Source organism: Camellia sinensis, chromosome 9, assembly GCF_055761805.1.
Source record: "Camellia sinensis isolate YWXY chromosome 9, ASM5576180v1, whole genome shotgun sequence".
NCBI lineage: Eukaryota > Viridiplantae > Streptophyta > Magnoliopsida > Ericales > Theaceae > Camellia > Camellia sinensis.
In genome coordinates this window covers 101,390,589-101,408,012 of record NC_138969.1, presented here as the reverse complement: position 1 = coordinate 101,408,012, position 17,424 = coordinate 101,390,589, and the positions used below count along the sequence as shown (strand labels likewise).

General features: G+C 34.0%; 1 protein-coding gene and 1 pseudogene across 4 annotated transcripts in view; both read right to left on the bottom strand.

The window, feature by feature from the left end:
* Positions 1 to 3,529: 3,529 nt before the first annotated feature.
* Positions 3,530 to 15,381, bottom strand: LOC114269746 (protein kinase and PP2C-like domain-containing protein; annotated as a pseudogene). The gene is made up of 7 exons (XR_014340134.1): positions 15,284 to 15,381; positions 10,239 to 12,002; positions 9,811 to 9,871; positions 9,483 to 9,702; positions 9,218 to 9,322; positions 6,431 to 6,526; positions 3,530 to 3,908 (listed from the first exon to the last, which is right to left on the bottom strand). The product of XR_014340134.1 is annotated as a protein kinase and PP2C-like domain-containing protein (transcript).
* A 278-nt stretch (positions 15,382 to 15,659) lies between these two features.
* The window catches only part of LOC114269747 (uncharacterized), a 53,893-nt gene continuing 52,128 nt past the window's right edge, over positions 15,660 to 17,424 (bottom strand). For all 3 annotated transcript variants that reach the window (XM_082887369.1, XM_082887370.1, XM_082887368.1), the window contains one exon: positions 15,660 to 16,639. The gene's annotated coding sequence lies outside the window, so the exon portion shown is untranslated. The remainder of the gene's footprint in view (positions 16,640 to 17,424) is intronic.

Below are 17,424 nucleotides of genomic sequence, written 5' to 3'. Positions count from 1 at the left end.
TGTGATAGAAAGGTGATATGACTTCTAAATAAGTGCACTTTTTGACTTTTTATAAAATATGAGTTGGGTATGCGTTGGGTTTAAAGTGATGCGATAGAGAGGTGATATGACTTAAATAGGATAGTGACTTTTTAACTTTTTAATTTTTTTAGAGGATGACAAACAAGGACGGCAAGATTTTTCTTTACTCTAACCAGGGGCACGACTATAAATTTTCTTGTAATTTTATTGTGCATAGCTTTAAACTATAAACGACTGAAATGATATTTGCAATGCTTTGTGATCGGGGAGAAGTTTGGTATTAAAATAGTTAAAAACTTATTAAAAAATCAAAAAGCTTAAAAGTCATATAAAAAATAAAAAATAAAAAACTCATTTTTTTTTATTTTTTTGCATAATTTCTATAAAAAATAAAATAAAAATTAGAGTCATTTACAAACACTTTCATTTTTCACTTCATATTAATTGCTAAAAATAAATCACTTCCCAAAAGAAAATTAAAAGATGGGAAGACGAGTAATGGTATTTGATTGTATTTGTACCAATGTAGACACATAAATGGACACATTAATTTTCAAATATTTAAGGGTCAGAATTAGAGATTCTTATGGTGTGATTTTTTTTTTTAAAGGGTGTGTACACTAGTCATTTCTTGAATTTTTAGATGTTTAAGTCCAAATTAACATAATGTTTTTACAAGAAAAATGATATGTCACCATAATTTTTATATAAAATTTACTCTCAAAATGATGTAACAATGATAAAAATTACACCCACATAGCATTACTTATTTTGTTTTTATTGCAATATTTGTGTACAATTTTTTATTTTTATTTTTTATATAGCACTACTTGTTCTATAATATGAAAAAAGTATCTATATAATATTATTTTCTTTTCTATTTTTTGTTTTGAAAATATACATCTATTTGAATATTGATTGGGAAAATTATTGCAAATTTAATGATATTCTTTTTTTTATTTTTTTTTATAATTATAAAAATGTATATTTTCATATATTTACGTACAATATTTTCGCTATTTCCTTCCCCTCTCTTCTCATTTATTTTACTTTTTCTTCCATCTTCAACCCTTCTTTTTTCATTGTTTTTCTGCTTTTATTTTTTATTTTCTTATTAGCAAAAATTAGTAATTAGTTATTAGATTAACATCTAAGGGAGTTGAACTCACACCTTTTACTTTTTCTTCCATCTTCAACCCTTCTTTTTTCATTTTTTTTTTCTGCTTTTATTTTTTATTTTCTTATTAGCAAAAATTAGTAATTAGTTATTAGATTAATATCTAAGGGAGTTGAACTCACACCTTCTCCTAACAAACACTAAGTCTTGCCTCCTATTATACTCCTAAGAGTGTAACTCCAAATTTCTCCTTAAGAGAGACTTAGTGACCAAAGGACTAGCCACGCAAGTGGTTTAACATAGTGACTACATTGGTACAAATACACTCAAATACCATTACTCGTTTTCCCATCTTTTAATTTTCTTTTGGGAAGTGATTTATTTTTAGTAATTTTTTAATTAAAATATGAAGTGAAAAATGAAAGTGTTTGTAAATGACTCTAATTTTTATTTTATTTTTTTATAGAAAATATGCAAAAAAATAAAAAATGAGTTTTTATTTTTTATTTTTTATATGACTTTTAAGCTTTTTGATTTTTTAATAAGTTTTTAACTATTTTAATACCAAACTTCTCCCCGATCACAAAGCATTACAAATATCATTTCGGTCGTTTATAGTTTAAAGCTATGCACAATAAAATTACAAGAAAATTTATAGTCGTGCCCTTGGTTAGAGTAAAGAAAAATCTTGCCGTCCTTGTTTGTCATCCTCTAAAAAAATTAAAAAGTCAAAAAGTCACTATCCTATTTAAGTTATATCATCTTATTTAAGTCATATCACCTCTCCATCATATCACTTCAAACCCAACTAATACCCAACTCATATTTTATAAAAAGTCAAAAAGTGCACTTATTTAGAAATCATATCACTTCTCTATCACATCACTTCAAACCCAACCCATACCTAACTCATATTTAATAAAAAGTCAAAAAGTACACTTATTTTGAATATCCCAAAAGTGTACTGTTTTGATTTCCCCCAAATATTTAGATTGTATTCGGTTGATAAATTTTAGTAAAGATTTGAAAAGGAAAAGGAAAAGTTGTGTGAAATGTAGATAAAATGTAACTATATTTTATTCACATTTTACATACTTTTTCCCTTTCATTTGCTAAATCTCCAACCAAATTTATTAACCAAAATAACATTAGGAATGTTTGGTTAATGATTTATAGTTGTGTTTGATTATCACGAATAGTGGTGGTTGTTATTTTCTGTTTTTTTGTTTTTAGAGTTGTGTATAGTAGTTGTCTTGGTTTAGAAATTTTGTGATCCTAGATTATGATATAGTAGTGATGGTTATGAAACAAATAAATGGCGGACATTAATTTTTACAGCTAGAGGGTGGGTCTAGTGGAAAGCTGAGGAGTTCGCAACAGCTAAATCACGATCTTCGGACGAGCTCATATTGACATAAGGCTGCCTATTTTCAATGCTGGGAGTCAAGCAAGAAAAATCTCTCATTTGAGGCCTTTCACAGCCATAATACTATCAACAAGCTTGAAACTGGATGAACTTGATTTGGGTTAGTACAAATGTTTCAGGGTCAATACTAAGATAATAAGAAAAGAAAATCTCTTTACGCTTTACTAATATAATTACATAGGTTTTCTTGCTTTCTTCGCATGCTTTTGGGGTAGTGTTCGTGTCGTGATATTTTGAATGTGTCAAAATTATCTTAATAATAACCTGACTCATGTATTATTTCTTGTTATTGTATCATGTCATTTCTGATTTGTATCCGATTTGTATAATATTAACGTGTCATGTAAAAATATGTTACCATAAGCTAAAAATATCAAGCGTACAAAAAATATATATAAAAAAAATTTCTTCACAATTTAATTTTTATGAAACTAAACTATATTGAATGAAATTATTCATAAGAATATTTCATTTCAATTCAATTTGATTTTCTTAATTTACAAAAACAATATCTTATTATTATATATATATATTTTTACTAAATTAACTCAAACAGGAGACAAATAAATTTTCAATTGAAAACAAAAACAAAACCTTTATTAGCTTTCAAATCCTATTTTACATGCTTTTTTCTTAGTTAGATGGAGTTATATTAGAGATTAAAAAATATCATAACACCCTTTAATAGAAATAATATTAAATATGTAACCAATTTTTCATTATACCGACTATTCGTGTCAGCTTTGTTCTATACAAATTTGACAATAATCCAACAACATATTTAATATTCGTGCTAACAAGTCGTGCCATATACATATTCATGTAGATTTGAATCGTATTATCGTATCAAAAATTCCTGCCTTAATCATGTAGTACAATTTAATTTTAATGAAATGTTCATGCCTTTTTGGGGAGAGAGAGAGAATGTGTGTGCGCGCCCACGCACTATGAACACATTAAACATCTATTAGCAATATTATTCCATATATGCACATTGAAATCCAATAATACAAGCATCTGCTTTGTGTAGTTTCCCACTAAAAATAAATGTACGCATACAATTTCCACAAGACGAGGAGGTAAACCTTTTCCTACTAGTTCATTTCCATGTCTCACTAAAATTAATTTCATACATACAAAACAATTTGTATAAGAATACCATCAAACCTAGTAAATCCTCTCTGCAGTAGATACAGGATGCAAGAAAACAACAATAACAGTTACATTATCTTTGCTTCCACGTTCAGCAGCCTCGGTTGCCAATCTCTTTGAGCACATTTTGTGTCCTTTATTATGCAATCTCTGCGTTGCTCATAACATCCCAGAGCCATCGCTAGCCAAAACCTGATAGTCAAACACATATTGTTACTCTCTCTATAAAAATGCGATATGCTAACAAGTCACAACCATCCGTCATAAATAAAGCAAAATTTTGAAAATGGTCTGATTACGAATGAAACATACATCATAAGCATTTGAATTAAATAAGAATTATTGGGAAAAGCATAAAGGTCACAAAAATTATATAGGGCTTTACTTCCCACCCCCCTTTTCAGCTACTGTAATTTTTTTCAAAAGATCATTTTTTAGAGATCACTAAACTAAAGAATATAACTCCAAGTTCAGAAATATGAGAAGCATGTGAAGGGAGGTGTTAACAGTTGATATTGGTAATATGACAAGAAGGTTGAATATGAAGAGATAATAAAAATAGAAAAGAGAGAAGACAGAACACAAAAAGTAAATGTGGTTCAGTCAATCTTGGCCTACGTCCACACATACAAAGCCCTATGGGCTACATCTTTTATTCACACTACTTAATCCTCTTGATTACATGGTACACCATATATATAAAGTGGGAGATACAATCAAATCCCTTCAGTTATGGATCTTCATATATTCTGATATCTTTAACACTATAATGTTATCTCAAACTTAACCAGTCCCAACTATACTAGAGAGGTTATCTTCTTAATATTAGGACTGTCTCACTTTACATGTAGTTCTATGGAGTTCAATCGTCAGAACACTCTCTCATTCTAGGCTTACTCCACACCCTCCCTGTTTTGTCTTATTTCAATGCTTTGAAACCATGAGGTGTGAATGGGAAGGGAAGAGATAGGGCAAGGTCGCTAGAATTTTTTTATTTTTAGAACCGAAAAACAAAGGCATAAACCATAATCGTTCAAATTGTGGTATACGATCTCTTTTGAATAAATTTGATCTGAGTGCCTACCTGTGTTATGCACTAACAAACGAAAAGCATAATACAAATTAGAATAATTACAAGTCTGCCAAGATAATTTTTTTTTTTTTTTTTGATAACTCAGCATCTGGCCCCCTAGACCGACTACTCCGGAAGACCAATCCCACCATCCACTAGTGGGGGGTCGGGGCAAAGTCCCATATGAATTGGTCCCGAGAAATTGTTTGCACTTAGAAGATTTTGAAGGGAGCACACCCCAGGCCCAGGTCTTGACCACTAGGCCAACCCCTTGGGGTTAGTCTGCCAAGATACTTGTATTCTACTTTAACAGTAAACATAACAAAAGAATAAGAGAATAAGGGTTGAATTCAAGAAGCCTCAAAATGCTTCAAATGAAAGAGAAATTAGACCTATGGTTTAGTTTTGATATTGTCTATGATGCTTTTGTTGGTTGTGTTTTACAGTGATATATGTTTGATATTTCACAATACAAAATTAGTGAGTGGCTAGCAAATGATAAACTTGTACTTTGAATTGTCAATATCCTTTGGTGTTAGCTATTGGATAGCTTAATGAAATATGAGAATGTAACATGATTTTGTCATTAGTATTTGATGAATTATTCATTACAAAAGGAGTACAAGTGTTTTAAAAGTTTTACATTTTTCCTTGCTGTAATGATTGAGATTAAAAAGCTCCAAAATAAGTCTTTGATATTTGTTTTGTGATTAAATGTTCATTATCTAAATTATTTTGGAGTTAGAAAGGGTTTTCGATGAGTTTGAGATGCTTAACACGTGAAATTTTTAAAACATTGAAGGTCTTGAGTCGACCTCAAATAAATGAGTCGACCCTGAACTCCAGTTGTCGTGCAGATAAAAGGATTAGTCAACTCCTTGACAAAAAAAATCGAATCCCTTAAGAAAAGTTCTGAGAGCTTCAGATTTCACCTAGATTCAAAATAAGTTGACTCCGTCGCGAAATTTAAATTCTAAAATATGCAACAACTACTTCGTTTCAACTGCTAGAGACGCATTTACTGCACTGGAATGACCAAAATGAGATGAAGGGCTATAAAAAGAAGATTTTTACATGTCTACAAACATGGGATGAAGGATTAAATAGATCTTTCAAGTTTTGAGCTTCAACTTCCATATTCTTTTGCATTTGAGCTTTGTTGTTTAAATTCAACTCCTTAAAAGTTTATTGTTCTAAAACCTTGTGTCACTTCTTTTCCACATCATTCGTAAAAGGGTTTTTAAACTATTGGGATTAATGGAGTGTTTGTGGGAAACACTTGGAGAAAATCTTGTTCTGTAAGGCTACAGATTTCAAACTTCAATAATATATCTTAGGATTATTCTATTGTCTTGCTAATAACATTTCCAAGTATGGGACCTCCTAAATTGGGGGCCTACAAATTTCAAATTGCAAGAACATGAATTGTGCTATGATCATCCAGGCACTACAGAAAATTGTGTTTGGTAATGGCATATAGAACAAATGCTTTTAAAGTGATTAAAGCAGATGCAACTGCAGTTATTTAAAATTTCTGATTTCCCTGGAAACTTTAGAAGCCACAAATCCATTTATTAGTTTCTCATAGCACACAAATAATAAACCCCAGATAACAGAAGATTATCAGATCAAAGGACCTTACCAAGTATTCATCTTCTACAAACAGTATGGTCTCAGTTATCTCAGGTTCTGCAGTCACAGCAGGCTTCGGATCATCGTCACTAATAGACCGCGTAACCTGTAAAAATATGTGATTAATAAACTTCAAATTTAACCACAAATTATTGATTATTGCTTTCACATCATGTTGAATACTGGAAGCACGACAAAGAGTGGGGCCAAGCAGGGACCATGTGTTCCTGTTTATCCACCCTCTTCTTGTTTCTTTATTTTTTAAATCTAGTTTACAGAAACCTCATTAAATAGAAACCAACCTTTTGTTTCTAATTCATTATTTGGAATTTAAAAAATAAAATAAATAAAATATCAGCTATTAGCTCAGTGCTATCTCTTAATACCCAAAAAGATAAGGTGCATGGTTCAGGCCCTCACAAGACATGAAGGAAAAATAAAAATAAAGGAATATATAACTTTAACAAATTAAAGAAAAAATGTTTGCCTACTGTAGGTGTGCTTTGTTGGTGGACATGCTAGCAAGTTTGGTTGAGAATTATGAATCTTCCTATACTCAACCTATTGTTGTATTTAATTTTAGCTACACCACACAAAGAACCAAAATCAATGTTTTAGGGTAAATTATATTAATATATATACATACATACATACATATATATACACATATGTGGGTTTAGAGAAAAGAAAGAGTTAGGGAATGAGTTAGACTTCATTTCCTTTTATATTGATAATTCTGATCAATTACAGGCATAATTCGACAACTAAAAAAGCAATAAATAAGAATACAATTCATTATTTCCTATTCTAACAACATATATATTTTTAGGGTAAATTACATTAAACCCCCCTCAACTATGACCCATTGTCAAGTTAAAAATCAATGTTTAAAGTTCAACACTCAACCCGCTTATAGTTTTGTTTTGTAACTCTAAACCTCTTCTGTCATCACACCGGTAGTCATTTGGCATGAATGTATCATACTGTAATTAAAAATTTATGACTAAAAAAGCCTTATTATATATACATACATTGTATATATATACACAACCAGCAACTCTACATGGCCAGAAATGCCAAGCCATAACCAGAAACTCTCATGGCTAATACCAACTAGAGAACCCTTATTAGCCAAGCCATTATGATTTGATAAAAAAGTTTCACAGCAAAAGAATTGAGGGTTTTGATGGTGATACGTTAATTAGGTGGGGGGATTTTAGTGGACATATGTTGAATTAATATAGGGCTTTTAGTGTTGAGGGGTTTCAATGTGTATTGGGGTGTTTGATTAGTGGGAGGGAGGCTGTGGGGAAGGGGTTTCGGCTTGGTGGGAATCGAAAGGGGAGGTGGTGAGTGGTGGGGGAAATAAGGTGGTGGCGCAAAGATGGGAGGAGGGAGGAACAATGAAGGAGATGCCATTGGTTAAAGAAAGAAAAGAAAAGGAGTTGGTGTAGGTTGGAAGAGGAGTTGCATGTGGCGAGTGAGATGAAGAGAGGTGGGCCATTGTCTTCAACCACCGTTGTCGCCATTGCCATTGCCGTAAGCTGTTGTAGCCACTGCCAACCCCTCATCTCTCTCTCTCTCTTCAATGAGTTCAAAACCCCAAGCCCTTAAACAACACCCTCTCTCCATTGCCACCCCCAAACTTCACTCCTTTTGTTGATCATTAGGTCCTGCAAAAATATGGGATTGTTGTGGTGATTCACAGTGGCTGACTTTACTCCCTTTGTCAAATGAATTTGTTGTGTTTGTTAATCGGAATTGTGGAGACATTGTGGAATTAAGGGTTTGGGATTGAATTGATTTGATTAGGGTTTGGAAGAAATTAGGTAGTGGTTGAAGAAGATAATGGTAGTCTGGTAGCAATACAATTGAAGGGTAAAAGGGTAACTTAATAATTTTTGTTAACAGTGTCAATGACTTTTGCAATTCATATACTTCAAGGGGGGTAAGTGTTGCCTTTAAAACATTAAGGGGGCAACTCAAAAATAGGTCATAGTTGAGGGGGATTTAATGTAATTTACCCTATTTTATATTGTACTGTTGTGAACTGATTGTAAAGTGTAATGTATATACCTGAAAGTTGTACTTGTACTATTTCTTTTGTGTAATTTAATGGGATTTGAGTAGGGAGGAAAGAGAGTTCGGTGTGTGCTACTTTTATACACTAGGATTATAAACACACACACATATGAAGCAAGTCTTGTTATTGAAATCAAAATCAAAATCATTTGCTTTGCTATTCGTTTCCATTTTTGTTGTTGAACCCTTGAACGCTAAATTAGGCTTTAAAACATACATCAATCACCCTACTCTTTTGAATCAGTCCACAACATCAGGGATCTTTGCAGAGATCTACCCTTTTTCGTGACCCACATCTTCTTGCGATCAACCCCGTCAACAACCACATCGAATGCTTTCAGCCCAACTTGCATAATGTTCCTCTTCATGGTGACAACTGATGAACCCTCCATACAACTACCAGCCAATGCAAGACACAAGGAGCCTCCTCACTACGCTCAGAAGTTGGAGTAGGATGCGACAACCAACTCCTTACCTTTTATACTTTCTCATGTTTTAGTGATCATAAGTATTTTTGGTAATCATAATGCTCAAGATATCCCTAGATATGGGGGGTTGTAGTGGTGGTCCAGGTGTCTTAACACTTGGTGCAAAAAGAATTTGACGAAACAAATAAGTTTATATTATATACTTCCTCACAATAGACAACCATATTAGAAGACAATAGTCTACACATTTTTCTAGAATATCGTTAAGCAAAGGATAAGAAGAAAACCTGGAGAGCAGCAGGCCCAACCCTCCACGTGTCAACTTGCCATTTGACCTGTCCCCCTTCACTGATAATACGTTCTCTCTCCTCAGGACAACTTGCAACATGATCCTACAGCGTCAAGTTGAATTAGTTGGAGAACAATTTAACCCATTTGGGTAAGCAAAGGAGACAATTTTTAATAAAATAAGTTAAAAAAGGTCCATGTTTTATTCTAATAGAATGTTTCAACTACACAGTCATTTAGTTGATAAATCAAGTCCGATCTCACCTTACTTAGAGCATAAGCACTGCCAGCTCGGCATAGCATTGCCCTGCAATCGCCAGCATTAGCAACAAAAAGCTTGTTTCTGACTATAAGAGCCACAATGGCTGTGCAACCAGGATGCCAGTCTTTCTGAATAACTCCCTTAGATTTACGATGGGAATCCAATTCATTCCTGAATGCAACATCTGTCTTGACAAATGCTTCTAGTAATGCATCCGACGGACTGCATTGTTATCAAATACAAAATAAAAATATGTACTTCTTATTAAGTAGATTCATATATAGATTATAGAATGTAAAGAGCCCACAAGAATAATAGAATGGAAGAAACCTTTTTATGGAACCAGGACTTTGCAAAAATCCTGGTAGAGCTCGAGCAGAAAACTCAGCACCTGCATTTGATCTTGCCATTTTTATTGTAATCTAGAGCAACTAATGCACGACACATAGGCTATGTTTGGAAACAACCAAAATGAATTATAAAAAAAAAAGATTAAAAAAAAAAAAAAGATTAATTAATAAATTAGTAACTAATTTCCAAAATAATTCCATTTTGTAATAGTTGGGCTTTTGTAATGCTCATTATGTCATTCTGGTTTCATTAAGAAACACTTCAACTGATGCCCAAGCAATTGTTTATTAATTAATACTGTGATCACCCACATGTGCTTTAGTTCTCATTAAAATTCACTGTTGCTCGAGTTTGGTACCAAATACACCAATAGGATGAAAATAAGTAGCTCTTAATTTATGACGCACCTCGATGACCATCAAAGATTCCAAACACATGGATATCCTTCTCACCGCACATATGGGGCATAAGAAAGTGAGTGTCCTCCATTGTCTCCCTTCTCCCACAAGTACCGAAGGATCCCCAAGACAACACTGGATGGTATGCTGAAGGATCAGTAAAAGGATCAGGCCAAATTCTGACACCAGAATCAGCTGCGAGACAAGATCTCTTTGACAGGTTTTCACCCTCAGTAAACCAGCTAATACTTTTTTGATAAGCAAGAAGGCTCGGGATGCCCTCATCACCAAGAGGGATAGAAGGTTCCACAAGTGCCTTTTCCTTTTCGTCTTCCTCTACTCTCTTTCTGCATTCCAAGATGGGATCAAGTTCCGGAATAATATCTCCAAAGGAGGCCTATTTTGGGGGTTTGCATCCCAACATCTCTGTATCAAGGACAGGAAACCTGTTGGTGCAGACGAGCTGTGACCAGCAAGAGCAGGTCGCAATCCTTCAGACACCACGGCTGCTGTAAGTTGCTGTTCAGTATAGTTCATTTCCAGCACAGTGTGGGCCTGCAAGCAGATCACATGATGCACCGATGAGGCACAACCATGTTAAAAAGCATAGTTGACAGGTCAAATGATTAGGGGGCATTCAGTCAGATTAAGATGTAAGATATTATCTGTGAAGAATTGGACGTCCAGATAAAAAGCATAGTTGACAGGTCAAATGATTAGGGGGCATTCAATCAGATTAAGATGTAAGATATTATCTGTGAAGAATTGGACGTCTAGAAGAAACTTAACTTCAACAGAAACATTTTTTTTTTAATACAATTTTTAGAATATGAAAATTATATGGGAAACCTGAACCCTGATAAGCAGTTATATGCATGAACAATTGTGCTCATAAACTGAATGACAAGAAAAATGAGGAATGGTATGAGAAGTAATCTAGAAAGCAGGAAGAGAAATCCCACTAGATGCTAAATGAGATTGAACAACACAGAGTGGCTGAAAATGAGAGAGCTTAGTGTGGTGGTCAAACTACATGACCTTCAACATAGAGTGGCAGGAAATATACCCCAAGTCCCAGAAAATGAGTTCATGCCACGCTTGCCTGAAACTGCTGTGGTTAAACTGCAGGATTCAAGTGTTCCACTTGTCTTAATCACCATGGTGGTCAAACTACATGTCCTTCAACTCTGCGATAGAAACACTGTGCCATTCGTCCAATAGCCAAGTCAAAGAGGCAGGACTTATATATGCTGAAGTATTCAACATAGCACCTCGGAAGATTTTGTGGTTTGGTGGCTAGAGACTGAAGTGTTGATCACTATGACACCCCCGTGAGGGCCACTTAAGCCAGCCTTACTGAGAGAGAGATACCACACCATTGGACCTTTTGTGTGGATGCTCAGGGATCAAGGCAAATCCTAAGGGATTGATACACAGCCACATGTTGTGGCATATCGTAATGGAATCCAGAAATATCTAGGAAATTTGTTATGGGTCTTGTGACCCCCCTCTTAAAAATAGGAGTTAGCACCCCTTACATCACCAGCACTTTCGGGGCACGTAACATCAACATCAAGGAGGTGCCAAACTCCTCAGACATTTACTTCATCTATGCTATTACTGGCCCACACACATTTCTACACCTCCACTCGCAAGAGTGATAATTTAACAGCCATATAGCCATGTAAACAGTGAGTTATAGTAAAAGGAAAAAGTCAAACCTGCGCTTCTGCACGAAGATCAGTATATGGGACAACACCAGTAAGCAGTTCACTGCAACACATCGAAATCAAATTTCATGTTTATATGAAATTATATAAAATAAATTCTTCTACATGTCATTGCAAATGATAATGATCTATCAAATCCCAAGTTCTACGACAAGGTAGGACTGTAAGAGAAATAAGCTACCTAGATAACAAAGCAAAAGACTCGGTCTATACATACTATCTAGCATTGAAATGTTATCCCCTAACAATATAAAGTACATGCATACCCTTCTTGTTATTACATTGCCACAAAATTTGTTAGATAAAGTGAATTAAGGCATTCATGAATGATCAAGATGACCAATCATTCTATTTGCTTTTTGACAAGTACGACATGAAAATAGTCAGCCCAAGAAAATAGTGTTTAATCCATTATTAGACACTCTAAGAAGTATGGACATGGACAAGAGACACGATAGAGATATGACATGGACATGCTAGCACAACAAATTTCAAAAAATGCAAGATGCCACACGTGAAGGACACCAGCAAAATAAATAGTTTTATATATTTATTATATGTCATGTATATGAATACTTTAATTAATACCCAACCAAACCAAACCAAACCAAGCCAAGCCAAGCCTTAAGTCTCATCAAATAGGGTCAGCTACATGAATCCTTCTTCTCCACTCGAGTCTATTAAAAGCCATTTGGTTAGTAAAATTGGCGAGGTTTTTTTCCTTTTGGATGATGAAGAAGCTCTCCAAGACAGGGTCTAGATGCCAGCAAGAGCTGAACCCAAAACATCTGAGTTTATATCTTATCCAAGAGTTCACTCCTTTGACTACTAGGCTATCCATGCAGGTTAAATTGGTGAGATGTTGGAAATAATTTAGAAAAATTAATATTATTTGCATTATTTATTCATGAATGTTTTAAAAATTGAAATCATATTCCACGCTAGCTATTCCCATGTTTTACAGAAATTTAAGGATATTTATCAAAATTTTTGAAGAGCATTATGTCCATCGTGACATAAATACTTCATTATCATCACTCATATGTTTAGACATTCTTATAAATCTTGTGCAACATGCTAAAACTTACCAATAAGTTAATCTCTTTATTTTATTTTGGTCAATGGTCAATAACCTAATCTAAGGCCTAGTTTGGGAAGACTAAATAAGTGCACTTTTTGACTTTTTATGAAATATGGGTTGGGTTTGGGTTTGGGTTGGGTTTGAAGTGATGTGTTAGAGAGGTGATGTGACTTAAACAAGATGATGTGACTTAAATAAGATAGTGACTTTTTAACTTTTTATCTTTTTTCAATCATGCCAAACTTGGCCTAAGTCTGGGTTCCCTTCTCTAGATGCATCAGGAATAATCTATTCAAAATTGACAAAAAAACACTACTAATTCCTATATGTTGAAAAAAACAATACTTAAGAACACAACATGGTAGTAGATTGCACATCCTTAATCATTGACACCATATGTTTTATGAAATGTGTGTAAAATCTAAGCCAATGCTATCAAAAGCGTGCTTAGGCACGCACCTAGGCACAAAGTGCAGTAAGGTGCACTTGAGGGATGGCAAAATTCCTCGGCCCGATTGTATTTGTGCCAGGGTAGGGTAAACTATAGCGGTAGGTAGGTCAAAACTGCCAGGTTTATAGTAAAGGAAAGTATAAAATTGTATCACTAAATTAATTAGTTTAAAAGCAAGAATTCACACTCAAAACCCGATCCATTGCCATCCCTAAGGTGAGATGACATTAACGAAGCGCATCCGAGGCATGCGCCTATTTCAATTGCTCCTAATTTGTTAAAGACATGATATCAACCCTTCAATCAAATGAAGTCCATTGTAATTTCATTTGTTCCTATAAAAGCCTCCCGAATAAATAGAAAACTCCAACCTTAATCAACAAATTAAAGTTACATACCAAAGCATTTACATTTTGACTTTCATATCATTTTTTTTTTATTACCTTTTTTCCCTCTAGACGGTAACAATCGCCAAATAGTAATTTGCAGCCTTAAGTGTTTATCTATGAAGCATGGGTGCGGGTGCGGGTATGGGTGCGGGTGCAGGTACAATACAGGTACACCGATACGGCAAATTCTTTAAAAAGTAGGGTACTAGTACGGCTGGGTACATCAATTTTTTTTAATTTTTTAAAAAATTTATAGCTAAACATCCAACATACAAATCAAAATTTCAATATCAAAACTAAAAAGAGAAAAACTTGTCTAAAAAGTTATACAATTATTTCTTTTTCTTTTTTGATTGTCTAAAACAGGATACAAAAGAGAGCAAAATCATGACTCATAGGTAAAGAGTGTTGGAAATGAATTACTTGATATTTTCAAAATTGAAAGAATAATAATAAAGGCTACAATAAATTCTAGCATCTGAGGGGAAAAAAAAAAAAAATCATTTTGCCGTACTGGTGTCGTACCCATGCCGTACCCACAACGTACCCAAATGTATTTGCCGTACTCGGCATGTATTCGGCATACCCGGTACGCATACTGCCGTACCGGTACTCGTATCCGCACCCGGTAAGATTTTTGGAGTACCGTAGTTCATAGGTGTTTATTGTTTAATGGCTTAATTTTTATAATTGTTATTATTTTTTTTGATAAATATTATTATCATTATTATTATTATTATTATTGCTAGGAGTTGTTGGAGTTTTGCTCCTAACACAAATCTATCATTTAAGTTACAATTTTACTCCTTCAATTGTATCTAAACAAAAACTAGGGCTAAAATTTTTATTTTCGTCCAGAATTGAAAAGATGCTTTGAAAATAATTTAGGCTTAATAGAAGACTCTGTTTAAAGGATTTACTACATTTCTTTATTTATTATTTTTCCAAAAAAGACTAAATGTCCAAGGATTCCGAAAATTCATCATTTGTAATAATTGTGACAGAGCACGAGTAGTACCATTAGCAACACTCAAGGTAAAAAGAGAGACTTCAAGCAAGAAAACTACCAATGGAGAGATTTACTATATAACTTTATGGTAGTTAGGAACCTAAACCTGAAATCTACACATCACTAACATGTCATCAATGTGAACTAAGCACCTATAAGAATCATCTCAAGTATTTCATATTACCTAAACTAATCATAACAGGTAATAAAACACTATGAGTCTTCGAGTGTCATGTTCAGCCTAATCTATACTACTTATTTACCCTTAATAAGAGGAATTTTGCACAAAATATCACAAAAAAATACAAAGAATTTCAATGACGAGTAAGGAATTAAGGTTTACTTCACAAAATTAAAACAAACTCAAATGAAGCCAAGATCATCAAAGACATACCTAACTGGATTGAGATGGTGAGCACTTGATCAAAAGTTGGATTCCACTCTTCCACGTGTAGTTTCTCTGCCAAATTTAGGGACTCTTTGAAAAAAAACATGTAATTTGGAGGCTTTGCATGTGCTGCAACCAATGTGGCGATTCCTGGATGATCTAACTTGCTTCATCATCACATCATATAACCAAATTGTCAAAAAAGAATCCCGCTTATCATATGTAGACATACAAATAAACAAACCAAATACACATACATAAACATCTACACACATAAATTCATATATAAGCGCATATTTTATGCTATTATTAGAAGGTAACACCTTAATTGATGTCCCTGACAGATTTTTAGTATGCCTGAATTACCCCGCGCTCAAACATCTTTGGATTCTATTTTGATTTGCACAGAATGATAAAATGGTAAAACTACCTAAAACCACCTCAACATCCTTTTCCAGAACCAATATCCCTCTCCTCCCCCAAATGCATCATGGCCAGCCCCAACCTTGAGGCAAGACCACCAAGGGCCTCCAAATTTTAACAAAATTTAGGGGCCCCTGATTAATAACTCTTATAGCATTAGTAGGCTCAAAAATAAGGATTCAGTACAACTAATCTAAGTTCACAATCTAAACTAAAGGGTCCTTATAGATTATGCAAGCTTAATTAGTAATTTTGCATTAAAAAATGTGAGAAAAGTAATATTTAACTGATACAATGTTTTAGTTGGTTCAATTTTTATTTGGTATTATTTAACTGATACCTTTTTGTAAACTGAATTTGGTTAAATTATAAAACTAACAAGACAATATTCTTATCATTTTGAGCTCTTGTAATGATTTTTCCTCATGTCTTAATTTGTGTAAGTAAATTTTAGTAATTATATCTACAAGCTAAATTTGTGTGGGTAATAGCAAATTTAAATATATATATATATATATATAATGTAAATACTTACTATTTTACATGCAATTTTTTTAATGATTATATATAAAAGGCTCCAATTTCAAGAGTCCGCTTAGGGCTCCAACAACTCAGGACAGGCCTTGATCATCGCACTATAGTCGGTCACTTACATAGTGAGACACACACACGCATGTATATACACACAAAAAGGGGATTTGCTAATTTGGAATTCACGTAAGGCAGAGATAGAAAATGAGAAAAGGTGGAGAATATTTGTGTGCTAAATAGGACAAAATGAGCTAATGTATATATGGAGAGAGAGAGAGAGTAGAAATGACCATAGCATTTGCAATTCCTTGTGGAATTTAACAATGTGATCAGAGGTAGACAAAATGGGTTTTTTCACAGCAACCTTGTTTCCATCCAAAACAGCTTCATAAACCACACTTTCTGCTCCTGAAACAGAATGAATACACACCAATTCGGTTTCACATTCACAACAACAAAGCCAATGTGAGAACAACAACAAAGCCAATGTGAGAGCAAAGCCAAAGAGGGGTACAAATTAAGGGCCACAAATTAAGCTCTCTCTTTGAATTGCAATTGAGAAACAAAAAAACAAATACACATATATATATTGATTGATACCTCGAGTAATTGGGTTTAAGAGAGAGTAGGAAGAAGGTGGGAGATGCAGAGGAATTGAGTCGCTCCAACAGCAACCCCGAATGCATGTGTTTGGCTCCACAATCTCCACCCCCATATCTCTCTCTCTCTATCTCGCCTCTCACCCATGTATTTATGTATATGTAGAAGAGGGTGGAAAAACGAAGCTTCGGGTTGGGGCTGGGATGGAGAGGATGAAGACAGATTATTTTGGTAGGTCGGTTAAAAAGTTGAATTTTTATTTATTTTATTAAAATTGTACGAGCACGAAATAATTTGTCTCGTATAATTATGTTGATTAAGTTTGCACTCCTTCAAACGTCGTCGTCTTATCACCTGAAAATACAAGCGTGAGTAAGCTGGTGGGTGTGTGCCGGAAACCCTTCCGATGCCTAAGTCAGCAAATAGACTATAGACACAAAAGCTCTGTGTATTTGAGAATAAGAATTGTGATACCTATACGTAGGTCCTATCATAAGCTTTTATAGATTCCACCTGGCACAATCTTAGTAGGACTCCAGCTCTCCTTATACGAGTCCTCCTGATAACATCCTACTCACTACCAACCAAGTGAG